The sequence below is a fragment of the Scyliorhinus torazame genome, chromosome 10, assembly GCF_047496885.1.
Source record: "Scyliorhinus torazame isolate Kashiwa2021f chromosome 10, sScyTor2.1, whole genome shotgun sequence".
Lineage (NCBI taxonomy): Eukaryota > Metazoa > Chordata > Chondrichthyes > Carcharhiniformes > Scyliorhinidae > Scyliorhinus > Scyliorhinus torazame.
The window spans coordinates 7,316,988-7,334,207 of NC_092716.1; the positions used below are offsets into that span (position 1 = coordinate 7,316,988).

At 45.0% G+C, this 17,220-nt stretch overlaps 1 protein-coding gene across 3 annotated transcripts in view; it reads left to right on the plus strand.

The window, feature by feature from the left end:
• The window catches only part of garre1 (granule associated Rac and RHOG effector 1), a 210,029-nt gene that overhangs the window by 116,560 nt on the left and 76,249 nt on the right, over positions 1-17,220 (plus strand). The window lies entirely within an intron of this gene.

Below are 17,220 nucleotides of genomic sequence, written 5' to 3' on the forward strand. Positions count from 1 at the left end.
AAAGCCCTAGGAAATGATGGTATTCCACCCAAAATTATCAAAAGTGAAAACCTGGCACCACTGCAGCACCACCATGAGCATATTTCTTCTGGAAGAAAAGATTTGTTTCTCACAACAGGCGTGATGCAAAAATAGTCACCGTGTACGGAAACAAAGGGGATCACAATAACTAACAATTACCGAGGGAACTCCTTGTTAAGTATTGTATGGAAGGGGCAGCACGGTGGCACAGTGGTTAGCACTGCTGCCACAAGAACATGCACAGTTTCATCAGTGACAATGGAGCATCATTGGAGGCTTTCAAGTTCAGCGGCAGTAGGATAAATCTGCATCTGAATGCCAACTCCCTGTGACGATTTTTCCCAGCGCTGCTATTGTATGCTTTCGGCGACTGATAATGTCTACCTGCATGCCAGACCTGTTCACCTTGGTATGACTGCATGCCAAGACCAGTGTACAATGTCCTAGTCTGTGGGTTGCTGTTTGTTGATTCCGCCATGCTAGCATCCCACACTGAAGTTCACTTGCAACAGCTGGTAGGGTAGTTCTCCCGGGCCTGCGAGTAGGGTAGAATGATGATCAGCATCAGGATATTATTGGCCAAGGCATAGAGGCTCCACCTTGCATCAATGTTGATAACCTCATTCTGGAGGTCATTAACAGCGTCACATACCTCAGATCAACAATTACCAGCAATATTTCCCTTGATGCTGAAATCAGCAACAGGATTGCCAAGGCCTCAGCTGTCACATCAGAAGTTGTGTGTGGACCGAAAGCAAACCAACCAGAAATACAAAGCTCTGTGTACAGCGGGCTTGTGTTCTCAGCACTTTCCTTTCCAATAGCGAGGCAGAGACAACTTACGCAAGTTAGCTATACCTTGCACACTGCCCATGACTAGTGTCAAATGGTTCTGTGTTTGAATTTTCACCATAGCCTTTCTTACGATCATCATACGAACACCTTGTCGTTTGTTAAATAAGATTAAACTAAGACGCATGCGTTGATGAGTTTGATGTTCAATCAAAATAGTTAGCAGTGTTTCCACATCTGATTATTTGTTACTCTAACAGCAGTCAAAGGAGTTGCCAGTTCAACTATTCTTTTATCAGTGTTTTTAATAATTGTTCTCACCATTGTTGTTGACAAGTCAAAGCTCCAGCGATATCCACTGCGCATTCACCTATTTAAGAGTGCTTTATAATATCTCATTTGGCAGGGTGGTGGGTACCGGAGCAATAGGTCAGAAGGTGAAAAAATTGAGGGAGAACTAGGAAATAGGGCCACTATGGCTCTTGAGGAAGAGCAGACAGGGCGATGTTGCTGAAAACAGCGACTGGTGGCCTGAAGTGCGTATATTTTAATGCAAGAAGTATAACGGGTAATGCAGATGAACTTGTAGCTTGGATTAGTACTTGGAACTATGATGATGTTGCCATTAGAGACAGGATTGGCAGCTAAACATTCCAGGATTTAGATGTTTCAGGCGGGATAGAGGGGGATGTAAAAGGGGTGGAGGAGTTGAGCCACTGGTTAGGGAGAATATAACCGCTGTACTGCAGGAGGACACCTCAGAGGGCAGCGAGGCTATATGGGTAGAGATCAGGAATAAGAAGGGTGCAGTCACAATGTTGGGGGTATACTACAGGCCTCCCAACAGCCAGCGGGAGATAGAGGAGCAGATAGGTAGACAGATTTTGTAAAGGAGTAAAAGCAACAGGGTTGTTGTGATGGGAGACTTCAACTTCCCCAATATTGACTGGGACTCACTTAGTGCTAGGGGCTTGGACGGGGCAGAGTTTGTAAGGAGCATCCAGGAGGGATTCAGAAAACAATATGTAGATAGTCCAACTAGGGAAGAGGCTGTACTGGACCTGGTATTGGGGAATGAGCCTGGCCAGGTGGTAGACGTTTCAGTAGGGGACCATTTCAGGAACAGTGACCACAATTCAGTAAGTTTTAAAGTGCTGGTGGACAAGGATAAGAGTGGTCCTAGGGTGAATGTGCTAAATTGGGAGAAGACTAATTATAACAATATTAGGCGGGAACTGAAGAACATAGATTGGGGGCGGATGTTTGAGGGTAAATCAACATCTGACATGTGGGAGGCTTTAAATGTCAGTTGAAAGGAATTCAGGACCGGCATGTTCCTGTGAGGAAAAAGGATAAATATGGCAAATTTCGGGATCCTTGGATAACGAGAGATATTGTAGGCCTCGTCAAAAGAAAAAGGAGGCATTTGTCAGGGCTAGAAGGCTGGGAACAGACCAAGCCTGTGTGGAATATAAGGAAAGTAGGAAGGAACTTAAGCAAGGAGTCAGGAGGGCTAAAAGGGGTCACGAGTAGTCATTGGCAAATAGGGTTAAGGAAAATCCCAAGGCTTTTTACACGTACATAAAAAGCAAGAGGGTAGCCAGGGAAAGGGTTGGCCCACTGAAGGACAGGGGAGGGATGTGTGGAGCCGGAGGAAATGGGTGAGGTACTAAATGAATACTTTGCATCAGTATTCACCAAAGAGAAGGAATTGGTGGATGTTGAGTCTGGAGAAGGGTGTGTAGATAGCCTGGGTCACATTGAGATCCAAAAAGATGAGGTGTTGGGCGTCTTGAAAAATATTAAGGTGGATAAGCCCCCAGGGCCTGATGGGATCTACCCCAGAATACTGAAGGAGGCAAGAGAGAAAATTGCTGAGGCCTTGACAGAAATCTTTGGATCCTCACTGTCTTCAGGTGATGTCCCGGAGGACTGGGGAATAGCCAATGTTGTTCCTCTGTTTAAGAAGGGTAGCAAGGATAACCAAGGGAGCTACAGGCCGGTGAGCCTTGCGTCAGTGGTAGGGAAATTACTGGAGAGAATTCTTCGAGACTGGATCTACTCCCATTTGGAAGCAAGTGGTCATATTAGCGAGAGGCAGCACGGTTTTGTGAAGGGGAGGTCGTGTCTCACTAACTTGATAGAGTTTTTCGAGGAGGTCACAAAGATGATTGCAGGTAGGGCAGTGGATGTTGTCTATATGGACTTCAGTATGGCATTTGACAAGGTCCCTCATGGCAGTCTGGTACAAAAGATGAAGTCACACAGGATCAGAGGGGAGCTGGCAAGATGGATACAGAACTGGCTAGGTCATAGAAGGCAGAGAGTAGCAATGGAAGGCTGCTTTTCTGATTGGAGGGCTGTGACTGGTGGTGTTCCGCGGGGATCAGTGCTGGGACCTTTGCTGTTCGTAGTATATATAAATGATTTGGAGGAAAATGTAACTGGTCTGATTAGTAAGTTTGAGAACGACACAGGTTGTTGGAATTGTAGATAGCGATGAGGACTGTCAGAGGATACAGCAGGATTTAGATCGTTTGGAGACTTGGGCGGCGAGATAGCAGATGGAGTTTAATCCGGACAAATGTGAGGTAATGCATTTTGGAAGGTCTAATACTAATACAGGTAGGGATTATACAGTGAATGGTAGAACCCTCAAGAGTATTGACAGTCAGAGAGATCTTGGTGTACAGGTCCACAGGTCACTGAAAGGGGCAACACAGGTGAAGAAGGTAGTCAAGAAGGCATACAGCATGCTTGCCTTCATTGGCCGGGGCATTGAGTATAAAAATTGGCAAGTCATGTTGCAGCTGTATAGAACCTTAGTTAGACCACACTTGATATTTAGTGTTCAATTCTGGTAGCCACACTACCAGAAGGATGTGGAGGCTTTTTAGAGGGTGCAGAAGAGATTTACCAGGATGTTGCCTGGTATGGAGGGCATCAGCTGTGAGGAGCGGTTGAATAAACTTGGTTTGTTCTCACTGGAAGGAAGGAGGTTGAGGGGCGACCTGATAGAGGTCCACAAAATTATGAGGGGCATAGACAGAGTGGATAGTCAGAAACTTTTTCCCAGGGTAGAGGTGTCAATTACTAGGGGACATCGGTTTAAGGTGCGAGGGGCAAGATTTAGAGGAGATGTACGAAGTAAGTTTTTTTTTTTTTACAGAGGGTAGTGGGTGTCTGGAACTCGCTACCAGGGGAAGTGGTGGAAGCAGCGACGATAGTGACGTTTAAGGGGCATCTTGACAAATACATGAATAGGATGGGAATAGAGGGATACAAACCTCGGAAGTGTTTTAAGATTTTAGTTTAGACGGGCAGCATGGTCGGCGCAGGCTTGGAGTGCCGAAGGGACTGTTCCTGTGCTGTACTTTGCTTTGTTCTTTATTTCACTTGATGTGTTACTTTTCTCAGCAAAGGGTGGCATGGTGGTGCAGTGGTTAGCACTGCTGCTTCACGACACCGAGGACCCAGGTTCGATCCCACCCCCGAGTCACTGTCCGTGTGGATTTTGCATATTCTCCCCGTGTCTGCCTGGGTCTCACCCCCACAACCCAAGAGGATGTGCAGGGTACGTGGATTGGCCGCGCTAAATTGCCACTTAATTGGGGGGAAAGAAGAATTGGGTACTCTAAATTTATTTTTTTTAACTTTTCTTAGCAAAAAAGCATTTCATAATCACTGCCTCTTTATCGGCTGATTATGAACAAATATTATAGGTAAAATTAATGAACTATGCCACAACAATTTAGGACAACCAAGACCGTGACAGGAGGAAGATGCTGTTTTGCAGGGTTCTCGATGTCACCGTGCACACATCACCCTTCTACACTGTCCAGGGTGCTGCGTGTTTAACCAGCCTAGCGGCCTTTAAAAAACCCATTGGGGACCACTACAGGATAGTGCACTCTGGGCTGCTTCCAGTGACTGATTCCTCCCAAGATTGCTGAGCTCAGCGCCGCTCCCGAGACCCAGCTCTCGCTACCTCGACACGGGTGTAATGCGGGAATGTCCAGGAGTAAGACTTTGTTAATGCAAAACAGCAGCATCACATTGAGTGCCAGGTATTAATTGGAGATCAATGTCAATGTGGAATAATGTCATGTGGGATGACATTAACTGAGGACGTCCTGTATTTATCTCCTGCACGTTCAATCTTTTGTACACGCATAACCACCTATAAATTTCCTTTTTTGCCTTTGCCTCTCTCCCTCATGAAATTGGAAACCTGCAGCAACAACTTCCATTTATATATCCTCTTTTAACGTGGTAAAAGGTCCCGAGGTGCTTCACGTGGTTGTTATCAAACTACATTTAACGCAACCATAAATGGAGATATTGGGATAGCTGACCAAAAGCTTGGTCAAAGAGGTAGGTTTTAATAATGGTCTTCAAGAAGGAGCGAGAAGTAAAGTCAGCGATGTTTAGGGAGGGAATTCCAGAGATTAAGACCGAGACATCAATGGTGGAACGATGTTTATTGAGAATATGCAACTGGACAATTAAATAAATGCCCAGATAAACTGTTTTTCGTGATCTCGATTGATGGGCAAGTATTGGCCAGGACACTGAGTTGCTGTAACATTTTGGGATCTTTACCTATATTAGTTAATATTCTTATACAGTATTCAACTTACCAGATATGCATTGAGGCACAAGCCTTTTATAGCATTGATTCAGATGCTTAGATCAGACTCTGATTAAACAGCCAACAGTTTGTGCACTTTTCCATGATGTTTTGACTTCGAGACAATAAGACCATAAGACACAGGAGGCGAATTAGGCCATTCGGCCCATCGCGTCTGCTCCGCCATTCAATCTTGGCTGATATGTTTCTCATCCCCATTCTCCTGCCTTCTCTCCATAACCCCAGATCCCCTTATTAATAAGAGCGGTGGCAGAGTGGTTAGCACTGCTGCCTCAAAGCGCCAGGGACCTGGGTTCGATTCCAACCTCTGGTGACTGTGTGGAATTTGCACATTCCTCCCGTGTCTGCGTGGGTTTCCTACCATAATCGTTTCCTCCCATAATCCAAAGATGTGCAGGTTAGGTGGATTGGACATGCTAAATTGTCCCTAGGTGGGGTCACAGGGATATGGTGGGGGTTGGGCCTAGATAGGGTGCTCATCCAGATGGTCGGTGCAGACTCGATGGGCTGTATGTCCTCCTGCGCTGTCAGGATTCTATAATCAAGAGCCTATCTATGAAATGAAATGAAATGAAAATTGCTTATTGTCACAAGTAGGCTTCAATGAAGTTACTGTGAAAAGCCCCAGTCGCCACATTCCGGCGCCTGTTCGGGGAGGCTGTTACGGGAATTGAACCGTGCTGCTGGCCTGCCTTGGTCTGCTTTCAAAGCCAGCGATTTAGCCCTGTGCTAAACAGCCCCTGTCTTAAAGACACTCTCTGTCTTATCCCTGTCTTAAAGACACCCAGTGATTTGGCCTCCACAGCCTTCTGCGGCAAAGAGTTCCACAGATCCCCCACCCTCTGACTGAAGAAATTCCTCATCTCAGTTTTAAAGGATCGTCCCTTCAGTCTGAGGCTATGCCCTCGAGTTCTAATTTTTCCTACAAGTGGAAATATCCTCGTGAAAACAATGGGAAATTATTGGATGCAGCATATCGGTCACAGCTTGATGGCAAAATGTTTTCATTGATTTTATCCTGAAGAGATGGTGCAAGTGGCGTGACCTTCCACATTGGAAGAGGTTGGGAAGTGCGGATGCTGGGGACACTCCATTTAAGGTAGTTACTTTGGTTTCTCAGCTATCAATTAGTCATCAACATCTAGAGCTAACAGGGCAGATGGTTTTCTCTCGCTCTCCATATTACTCTTGAGAAACTGACAGGTCAGTCAGAAGCACACATCGTATGACAGGTTACTGGGTTTGTTAAAATGAGATTGTTAGAATAACTTGCCGTGGTGGCATTTATACTGGTGACCTCCAAGTTGTTGACCCCCAGGCCAATAGCCATTTAACTACATCCTGCGCATAACTACATCTAACATTTAAATCTTGATGTGACCTATGAAGCAAAATACAGGATAATATCTAGTGTGGACTGGTGAAATTTGTAACAGTTTGCATGGTGTATAACTATTTCTCAGCACTCTTTCGAGGTGGAGTGTTGCTGCTATATTAGTGCAATGGTTGTAGGGTGTTCAGCTACACTTGGTAGCAATCATTTGGTTAACAAAATACTGAGCAGGTGCCACGTAGGCAGTACCACATAGGGAGCTTTCTGCAGAGGTGTACAATCATGAATTGCTAATGTAACCTTTTTGTAATGCAACCCACTTGATTCTTTGTCACATTTCATGTGTCTCCGTTCTTATATCAAACTTGCTTGTCCACCAGAACCTTTCATTCTGGTTAGAGGAATAGGAAGCCATGCCCCTTGCACTTAATAGGCTACTCATAGAACTCCCGACAGTGCAGAAGGAGGCCATTTGGCCCATCGAGTCCCACCAACCCCCCAAAAGAGCACTCTACGTAGGCCCACTCCCCTGTACTTTTTCCACAGCCCTGACAATGGCCAGTCCACCTAACTGACACATCTTTGGACACTTAAAGGGCAATTCAGAATGGCCAATCGGCCTAACCTGCACATCTTTGGACTGAGAGGAAACCTGGAGCATACCCACACAGACACGGGGAGAAAATGCAAACTCCACACAGTCACCCAAGGTTGGAATTGAACCCGGGTCCCTGGTGCTGTGAGGCAGCAGTGATAACTAACCACCGTGCCCCCCCCATAACATCACTTTAAAAAGATAATAATAATAATTCATAGGATGCGGCGGTCGCCGGGTAGGCTAGCATTTATTGCCCATACTCTTTTTCTTTACTTTTTATAAATTTAAAGTACTCAATTTTTTTCCCAATTAAGTGGCAATTTAGCATGACCAATCCACCTATCTGCACATCTTTTTGGGTTGTGGGGAGTGAGACCAACGCAGACATGGGGAGAATGTGCAAACTCCACACGAACAGTGATCCGGGGCCGGGATGGAACCCGGGTCCTCGGTGCCGTGAGACAGCAGTGCTGACCACGGATTTATTGCCCATTCTCAACTGAACTTGAGACGGTGTTGATGAGCTACCTTATGAGCTGCTGCTTGGCCTTAGGGTTGGTTGAGTGGGGTTACTGGGTTATGGGGATAGGGTGGTGTGGGCCTCGGTAGGGTGCTCTTTCCAAGAGCCGGTGCAGACTCGATGGGCTGAATGGCCTCCTTCTGCACTGTAAATTCTATGATGATCTATGCTGCAGTGTATATGGTGTGACTACACCCACAGAGCTGTTAGAAAGGAAGTTCTAGGATTTTGACCCAATGACAGTAAAGGAACGGCGATTATAGTTCCAAGTTGGGATGGTGTGTGGCTTGGAGGGAACTTGTGGTGTTTAATTTTAACCTACGTAATTTTCAAATTCAGCAAGGAGTTGCCATTTTGGTAGAGTTGGGAGGACATCGATGGAAAAGGGAGTCCGCAATTTAATTCATGCCAATTTAAACAACCTCAATACTAGACAGTCCTTTGTCCAAAGATGACAGCTACAGCAAGATAGTGATTCTTCCTCTGGGATGTAACGAGACTCACAAAATCACAAAGCACTTCAACCCCATTTTAATTAGTCAGCAGAACTACCATTTATTTCCCCTTTGCACACACTATTCTTGAGTTTGGACATGTTTTAGATTTACTTTTCCATTCACATCGCCGTCTCAAGTACCTCCAAAATTCAGTCTTCAGGTGGGTGTTCTGCAGACTCAAAAGCCCAGCTTTCATGAATCTATCCTTCTAACACAGCCCCCTGACACGTGGGATCAGCTTGCTTGCAAAGCTCTTTTTCCATTAATGCAGCCTAAAGGGACTTTAGGGGCAAATGTTCCATCTACATTGGGTGATGAAATTCATTTTTTCCAATTAAGGGGCAATTTAGCGTGGCCAATCCACTTATCCTGCTCATCTTTGGGTTGTGGGGGTGAAACCCACGCAGACACGGGGAGAATGGGCAAACTCCACACAGACAGTGACCCAGAGCCGGGATTGAACCTGGGACCTCAACGCCATGAGGCAGGAGTGCTAACCACTGTGCTACCGTGCTGACCATCTTTCTGTGACTTAAGGTATGACTCGATGTGGCCTGGAGGATATGTGCCACCACTATTCTGGAGCTGGCTGCTATGAGGTGCTGGGCAGGATAGATCGAGATTCTGATTCGCTGGAAATGCAACGTATTGGAAGACTTGATGCACACTTGATGGCTGTTCAAACAAAACATGCAACAATTTGCATTCACACAGTCAGTGCCTCTAACACAACAAAACATTCCAAAGTGTTCTTCAGTTACTAGTTCACACAACTACTTGGGAAACATAAGGACAGATGACTTAAAGCTTGGTCAAAGAGTTAGCTTTTAAGGATGTCTTAAAGGAGCGGAGCGAGGTACAGAAGCAGAATGACTTGGGGAAGGAAGTCCTGTGCCTATGGTCTGGGCAGCTGAAGTATGGCCACCAATTTTTATTTTTATTTTAATTTTTCCAGTTAAGGGACAATTTAGCGCGGTCAATCCACCTACCCTGCACATTTGTAATGGGGGTGAGACCCACGCAGACACGGGGAGAATGTGCAAACTCCACAAGGACAGTGATTGGGGCCGTGGCCACCAATGATGAAGCGAAAAATAGCGGCTAGGAAGAGGCCAGAATCCGATGAGTGCAGATATGTGAGGGCTGGAGAACTGGACAGGGTTGCAGTAATTGAAGGCGAGGCTGTGGAGGAAGTTGAATAAAGGATGAGAGAACAATGTAGGAAATGAGCAGTTGTTGATCTTTATGCTGATATGCTTGTAGAACAAAATATTTTTTCAGGTGGGCGTTCTGTGAAAGGATTGATTGTGGAGAGAGGGAAGCACGCCATTGAAGCTCTGAGCACTACAGCAAGCCCTATGAGGAAGGGTTTGTGTTTCACTTAAACAACTGCTGAAACATTGACTAATGTCTCCCAGTTGAATGAGAAAAGCACGAACAGGCATTGTTAGCTTTTCTTCCAGCTGCCTCTGGTATCACGTTGCTAGCGCTGAACATTTTCACTATGGGACTGTTCTCTTGCACTGACTAAACTGATTTAATTTGCTGCTGTATCTCCATGACTTTTCTTTGCTTTTCTGATCCTATACTATCATTTCTCCAATAACTTCACCTGGGTAATTGTCCTTGTTTGAGCCTGGACGGTGATTATTGGCTCTATGGACATGAATCAGAACAACGTCCAATTCTCTCTCTTTCCAAACAGTCACCAGTCGCCACTGTCTGGTTAACTGGCACCAACCACAGATTGATACTGCGGTCTTTCGCAGTCTGTGTGGCTCAGTTGCTTCCTGCCCTAACCTGCTGAGCCATCAGCCAAGTACTGGAGAGGGAAGGTTTATAACTTTTACTAAGATAAATTCCTGGCGAAAGTTTGAGGTCAACAGTAGTGTTTCCTTTTACTTATGTCTCAAAGAAAATGTCGTCTAAGTGCAGAACTCCTTGCAAAATATTCCTGTAAAGCACCTTGAGATGTTTTATGATATTAAAGGCATTATATAAATGATGGTGGTGTTGGTTGCCAGGCCATAGATTTACTCTGGCGTATTCCACAAGGCGTTCCATGTGGCAACTGATTGGATGTTTGAAGTTGCTGTGAAAAACCCCTAGTCGCCACATTCTGGCGCCTGTTCGGGTAAGCTGGTACGGGTATTGAACCCGCGCTTCTGGCCTTGTCCTGCATTACAAACCAGCTGTGTTAGCCCACTGAGCTAAACCAGCCCATTTACAGCAGTGGAACAGGCCATTTGGCCCAGCCAATCAAAGCTATTGTTTATGCTTCATGCAAACCGTCTCCCACCCCCCTTTAACTCCATCAACATATTCTTCTGTTTCTTTCTCTCTCATATATGTATCTGGAGACATATTAATTGCATCTATGCTATTCACGTCAAATATTCCATGGGTTGTGAATTCCACATTCTCACCACTGAGTAGCGGTTTCTTCCCCATTATCCGTTTGTTCCATTAGTTGACAATCTTAAATTTGCTTCTTCAAAATGTTGTCGGCAGAGTTTTTTTGTTCCCCCTCTTTGGAGAAGTACATACACTTGATAGGTGTAGGTTTTCAGTCTCTGCGTTAATACATGTGTGTAGAATATTCTCACCAGGGCGATGGAGGCTTACCAACTGAACTAAGTGAATGTGATTGTAACTGTTACTGGTTCACATGCTGTGAAATACAGCAGCTCAGACATTTGTATCTTCCTTTGCCTTATCAGGCATTGACTCCGTTCTCTTTTGAAGAGTTGGCAAGGCACTTGAAGATAGATATGTCTGAGGTTTCAGATCACAAGGCACTACAATTGTTGCATTACTGGCTTCTGGGCTCCTGATTGTTCTCCCACATTCTACCCTCCATAAACCCGAGATCATCCAAAACTCTGCTGCTCGGTCTTAACACGCAGCAAGTCCCCTATCACCCCTGTGCTCACTGACCTACATTGACTCCCGGTCAAGCAATGTCTTGATTTTAAAATTCTCATCTTCGTTTGTAATTCCCTCCATGGTCTCACCCCTCCCTATTTCTGGAATCTTCTCCAATCCCACAACCCTCTCTGTGCTTCTCTGATTCTAGCTTCTTGAGCATCCCCAATCTTAATCACTGCACCATCAGTGGCCATGCCTTCAGTTTCTGGGCCCGAAGCTCTGAGATACCCTTCACAAACCTCAACCGCACTTCCCTTCTTTAAGACACTCCTTCAATCCTACCTCTTTGACCAAGCTTTTGGTCACCGGACCTATCTCCTTATCTGGTTTGGTGGCGTGCCTGTTTTATGATATTCCTGGGAAGTGGCTTGGGAAAGTAATCAAGGGTTACTGGGAAAGGGCAGGGAAGTGGATATAAGGAATGTCTGATCAGCCATGATCCTATTGAATGGCGGAGCAGGCTGAAGGGCCTACCCCCGTTTCCATACCTTACGGTCTTATAGGATGTTTCATTACCTTAAAAGTTCTCTATAAGTATTATACTAATTGCAATGTTGGACTTTGTGGCACTCCCACAAAATTTTTAATGCTTTCTGGAGTGACTTGCATTGCTGTATGTGACAACATATAATGCAAGGCCATAAACTTGTTAACGTCTTGTGCCCTTAAGACACACATTCCAATTCACTGATTTACCTTTGAAAGTACAATTGCCGTTGTATAGTGTTGTTAACATGGAAAATGTAATCTGATCAAATTCTCACCTGAAATAAAAACATGAGGGTAGGTTAAGGAGTGTCTTAAAAGGAGGAAAGAGATTGAGAGGCTGAGGAAGGGGAATTCGGAGCTTCCGGCCAAGGCAAGTGAAGGCATGGCCAAGGGAGGAGTGATGGAAATCAAGGTGTGAGGCCTTGGAAGAATTTGAATGTGAGGCTGTGAAATTTAAAATTGAGGTGTTACTGGACTGGGAGCCAATGTAGTTTCCAGAGTATAGGGTGATGGGTAAGTGGGATTTGGGAGTGAGATGGGATACTGACAAGAGTTTTAAATTGTACAATGCTAAGCTTTGTAAAAACCAAGAAGAAAGGACGTATTTTAAGTGTGTACAGCCACCTGCAGTCACCACAATAGCTTATTACACTTGATGTGTATTCAATTCTTAATGTTAACACAGGCTTTTAGAGTGAATACCATTAAAGTGGGTGCTTGTACTTCCTTCAGCACACAATGGCCAGGAATCAGCAGGAAATGTGCTTGGGATATGATAAAAGCAGTTTCCAGTAATTGTTCCCAATCCTCTACTTTTTAACCCTCACCCTGGTTTTCCCGAAAAGGAAAATAAACTTTGGTTTGGTGAAAGCTTATCTCTGTTGCTTCACAGTGCCAGGGTCCCAGGTTCAATTCCCAGCTTGGGTCACTGTCTGTGTGGAGTCTGCACGTTCTCCGTGCCTGCGTGGGTTTCCTCCTTCAAGTCCCGAAAGACGTGCTGTGCGTGTGGCGACAAGGGAATTTTCACAATAACTTCATTGCAGTGTTAATGTAAGCCTACTTGCGACAATAATAAAGATTATTATTATTATTATTATCATCAATCCTGCCTCTGTCAACGGCCCTGGAGCTGAGTGTATGTTACAGAATTAGATATCCAGAGTACATAATCCAGACGCACACTGCAGGCAGTGCTGGCTGTCTTAGAGGAAAGGCTAGGCATGTATCTACTGGAGATGCAACTCGATTAAAACATAAAAGATCCTGATGGATCTTGAGGGGGTGGATGTGGAGAGGGTGATTCCTCTTGTGGGAGAATCTAGAACTGGGGGGGGTCACTTTAAAAATAAGGGGTCGCCCGTTTAAAATAGAGATGAGGTGAAATATTTTTACTCGGAGGGTCGTGGGTCATTGGACCTCACTTCCTCAATAGGTGGTGGAAGCAGAGCCTTTGAATATTTTTAAGGCAGAGGTGGTGGATAGATTCATGAGAAGAGGGTAATCGGTCATTGGGTGGACGGGTTGCTATCAGATCAGCCATGATCATATTGAATGGCAGAGCAAGCTCGAGGGGCCGAATGGCCTTCTGCTACATATCTAAGGAAATAAGGGAGAGTATCAAATTGAAGGAAAAAAACATACAATGTAGCAAAGATTAGTGGGAGACTAGAGGACTGGGAATTCTTTAGGGGGCAACAGAAAGCTACTAAAAAAGCTGTAAAGAAGAGTAAGATAGATTGAGAGTAAACTTCCTCAGAATATAAAAACAGATAGTAAAAGTTTCTACAAATACATAAAACAAAAAAGAGTGGCTAAGGTAAATATTGGTCCTTTAGAGGATGAGAAGGGAGATTTCATAATGGTACATGAGGAAATGGCTGAGGAACTGAACAGGTTTTTTGGGTCGGTCTTCACAGTGGAAGACACAAATAACATGCCAGTGACTGATGGAAATGAGGCTATGACAGGTGAGGACCTTGAGAGGATTGTTATCACCAAGGAGGTAGTGATGGGCAAGCTAATGGGGCTAAAGATAGACAAGTCTCCTGGACCTGATGGAATGCATCCCAGAGTGCTAAAAGAGATGGCTAGGGAAATTGCAAATGCACTAGTGATAATTTACCAAAATTCACTAGACTCTGGGGTGGTCCCGGCGGATTGGAAATTAGCAAACGTGACACCACTGTTTAAAAAAGGAGGTAGGCAGAAAGCGGGTAATTATAGGCCAGTGAGCTTAACTTCGGTAGTAGGGAAGATGCTGGAATCTATCATCAAGGAAGAAATAGCAAGGCATTTGGATGGAAATTGTCCCATTGGGCAGACGCAGCATGGGTTCATAAAGGGCAGGTCGTGCCTAACTAATTTAGTGGAATTCTTTGAGGACATTACCAGTGCGGTAGATAACGGGGAGCCAATGGATGTGGTATATCTGGATTTCCAGAAAGCCTTTGACAAGGTGCCACACAAAAGGTTGCTGCATAAGATAAAGATGCATGGCATTAAGGGGAAAGTAGTAGCATGGATAGAGGATTGGTTAATTAATAGAATGCAAAGAGTGGGGATTAATGGGTGTTTCTCTGGTTGGCAATCAGTAGCTAGTGGTGTCCCTCAGGGATCAGTGTTGGGCCCACAACTGTTCACAATTTACATAGATGATTTGGAGTTGGGGACCAAGGGCAATGTGTCCAAGTTTGCAGACGACACTAAGATAAGTGGTAAAGCAAAAAGTGCAGAGGATACTGGAAGTCTGCAGAGGGATTTGGATAGGCTAAGTGAATGGGCTAGGGTCTGGCAGATGGAATACAATGTTGTCAAATGTGAGGTTATCCATTTTGGTAGGAACAACAGCAAAAGGGATTATTATTTAAATGATAAAATATTAAAACATGCTGCTGTGCAGAGAGGCCTGGGTGTGCTAGTGCATGAGTCGCAAAAAGTTGGTTTTCAGGTGCAACAGGTGATTAAGAAGGCAAATGGAATTTTGTCCTTCATTGCTAGAGGGATGGAGTTTAAGACTAGGGAGGTTATGCTGCAATTGTATAAGGTGTTAGTGAGGCCACACCTGGAGTATTGTGTTCAGTTTTGGTCTCCTTACTTGAGAAAAGACGTACTGGCACTGGAGGGTGTGCAGAGGAGATTCACTAGGTTAATCCCAGAGCTGAAGGGGTTGGATTACGAGGAGAGATTGAGTTCTCGTTGGAATTTAGAAGGATGAGGGGGGTTCTTATAGAAACATATAAGATTATGAAGGGAATAGATAGGATAGATGCGGGCAGGTTGTTTCCACTGGCGGGTGAAAGCAGAACTAGGGGGCGTAGCCTCAAAATAAGGGGAAGTAGATTTAGGACTGAGTTTAGGAGGAACATCTTCATCCAAAGGGTTGTGAATCTATGGAATTCCTTGCCCAGTGAAGCAGTAGAGGCTCCTTCATTAAATGTTTTTAAGATAAAGATAGATAGTTTTGTTAAGAATAAAGGGATTAAGGGTTATGGTGCTCGGGCAGGAAAGTGGAGCTGAGTCCACAAAGGATCAGCCATGATCTCATTGAATGGTGGAGCAGGCTCGAGGGGCCCGATGGCCTTCTCCTGCTCCTAGTTCTTATGTTCTTGTATGTTTGTATTTACTGAGGTGGGGGTAATGTGATTCAACGAAAAGGAATTGGCTACATTCGGCTAGACAGGACTTTTATTTTATAAATTTAAAGTACTCAATTCATTTTTTCCAATTAAGGGACAGTTTAGCATGGCCAATCCACCTAGCCTGCACATCTTTGGGTTGTGAGGGCAGAACCCACGCAAACACGGGGGGAATGTGCAAACTCCACACGGACAGTGACCCAGAGCCGGATTGAATCTGGGACCTCGGCACCGTGAGGCAGCAGTGCTAACCACTGCGCCATCGCACTGCACTTTCAACTCGGCTAACTGAGAACGCTGAGGCAAAGTTCCTGATCACTTTGTAATCTTTGCTGAGAACTGACATTTGTGACATTGGGAAAGGTGAAAATCAGGCCTGGTCCATAAATAGCTATCCCACACTCACTCACTGTCAACCCCTCCCACAAATACCCATATTGTAGAGTTCTGATTCTCTGGGTGTGAGGAGCACTGGCAATGTCTGCCGCTAATTGCCCTGGAGATGATGGTGGTGATCCACCTTCTTGAACTGCTGGAGTCTGTGTGGTGTCAGAAAACTAACCCACAGTGATGTCAGCGAGGGACTTCAGGATTTTGGGCCCAATGACAAAGAAGGAACAGTGGGTTGTGATTTGCAGATGGCGGTGTCCCCATCCATGTATCTGCTGCCCTTTCCCTACTGGATGGTAGAGGTTTGGGAGGTTCCAGGGTGTACACAGTTGCCACTGTGCATCAGTGATGGAGGGAGTGGATGTTTAAGTTGGCAGATTGAATAGCAAACTGATTAAAACTAAAATCAATTAATTGGACTCAGTGAGGGGGTGAGGGAACAATTACACTGGTTACTATGCAGTGACACCATTAATGTAGTAAAGAAATTGAAGCTGAATATAACAACCTGCAGTTCCTTTGTATGAGGATGTCTCAATCGGACGGCACAGCCGCTTGCACTGCTGCTTCACAGCGCCCGGGTTCAATTCGTCCTTGGGTGACTGTCTGTATTCTCCTTGTGTCTGCGTAGGTTTCCCCCGGGTGCTCTGGTTTCCTCCCATAGTCCAAAGGTGTGCAGGTTAGGTGAGGTTACGGGGTTAGGGCAGCCAGTGGGCCTAGGTAGGGTGCTCTTTCAGAGGGGCGATGCAGACTCGATGGGCCGAATGGTCGCCTCCTGCTCTGTAGAGATTCCATTAAAACCTTAACAGTTGATGAAATACTCATCTGTTTTAGTTGGTTGTTGAGAGTAGAATATTGACTAGAACACCAGAGATCATCTCATTCTTCTTGATTAGTACCATTGAATCTTTTACACCTTCTGGGAAGGGCAGCTAGGGCCTTGGCCTACAGTAGCAACATTTTCAACAGTACAGCACTCGATCAGTATACTTTGGACTATCAGTCTGGATTATACTCTCGAGTTTCCAGAATGGAATTTGAAGGCATTGCATTATCAGAGGCAAAAGCATTTCCAACTGAACGTTATTTACCATTTTTGTGCTGCACAGAGCAACCAGTGTAACCCTGATGGTACAGATTGTACAGCGTGTAGTGGAAGGACATGCTGAAAGAGCAAAAAAGGTCATTCATGCCAAATATTCATTTTATGTTTTTGAAATATACATGGACAATAATGTATGGTGTCCACATTTTGCCCATTTAAAACTTGGAGCTGAGTTACACTTCAGAGCTTGACATAAGAGGGGAAGAGTTATTACCATGCTGGGAGGATTAATGCAGTGGAAGAATTCCCGAAAAAAGGGAA